The sequence below is a fragment of the Bison bison genome, unplaced genomic scaffold (assembly GCF_000754665.1).
Source record: "Bison bison bison isolate TAMUID 2011002044 unplaced genomic scaffold, Bison_UMD1.0 scf7180017864379, whole genome shotgun sequence".
Classification (NCBI taxonomy): domain Eukaryota; kingdom Metazoa; phylum Chordata; class Mammalia; order Artiodactyla; family Bovidae; genus Bison; species Bison bison.
This window is the reverse complement of record NW_011494951.1, coordinates 246,486-247,955: the sequence shown is the minus strand read 5'-3', so window position 1 is coordinate 247,955 and position 1,470 is coordinate 246,486.

The following is a 1,470-nucleotide window of genomic DNA, read 5'->3' as shown; positions in this document are numbered from 1 at the left end:
CCCTATTTCCAAATAAGGTCACATTCTGAGCAACAGGGAGTGAAAATTTATTAACATATCTTTTAGGGGGCACAATTCAACCCATTAAACTGGGCTTAACCATCAAGGCTCACGGCAGATACTGACAGCAAAGTTGTGAGTTTGGGGATATACTGAGGAGTAAAGGGATCTTGCCAAGATAAACACAGAGTTCTGGGGCTCCTTCTCCACCTGCACAGGTGAAAGCATGAAGGCAGGAGGACAGAAAGATTTTCCTGACATACTTGGTAAACCTGACCACTCCCAGATCACCTGACCACTCCTAGTCTCCACGATCTAGTCTGCAAGAACACTGTTTCTAACTAATAAACGTTTATCATATTTAGCATTTCAATAATGTATACTTCCCAAGGTATAGAAATGAAATTTATAACAATTTAAAGTGGCTATTTCTCAACACATTCAAAGACATTCAAAGACATCCTCTTATTTCAAACATGTCTCTGAATCATACTATTGAATAGGTTGCTTTTTGGATATTTTCCTGATTGTGTTAATTCCACACACAGAAAACAGATTCAGCTGTTTTCTACTTCAGACCATGGCTCAACTTACACTAGTCTGTTCTTGATCTGGTTTCCTCTTTTGTATTTTTCTCCAAGTCTCTGTGTGTACATATTTCTTAAATAATCAGTATAAACATAAAGCAGTCGTTTGAGATAAACTTTTTAGCATTTAGCCATGAATCTTTGATATCCTATGTGACTTTCAATTCCTGTTTAAATTTCTCCTATATTCCTGACAATGATGGAATATCATCAAAGAGAACTTTCTGAAGAGAGAGGACAATCCTGTTCAGGGAAGGAAAGATCCACTGAACTCAGGAATTTCCAATCATCCATCTCTGTTATGAACAGTCATTTAGAGCTGGATGTTCCCCTAAGATCAACAATTAAAAACTTTGAAATGTGAATTTTTTTTTAAGTTAGGCTTTTGTTCGCCAAATGAATTAATGTAGTTTAGATAAATGGGAGAAATATCAACACCTCAGATATACAGTGATACCACCCTAATGGCAGAAAGTGAAGAGGAACTAAAGAGCCTCTTGATGAAAGTGAAAGAGGAGAGTGAAAAAGCTGGCTTAACACTCAACATTCAAAGAATGAAGATCATGTCACCTGGTCCCATCTCTTCATGGCAAATATGTGGGAAAACAATGGAAAGAGTGACAGACTTTATTTTCTTGGGCTCCAAAATCACTGCAGATGGTGACTGCAGCCATGAAATTATAAGATGCTTGCTTCTTGGAAGAAAAGTTATGACCAACCTAGACAGCATATTAAAAAGCAAACACAATACTTTGTAAACAAAGGTCAAACATAGTCAAGGCTATGGTTTTTCCAGTAGTCATGTATGAATGTGAGAGTTGGACTATAAAGAAAGCTGAGCACCGAAGAATTGATGCTTTTGAACTGTGGTGTTGGAGAAGAC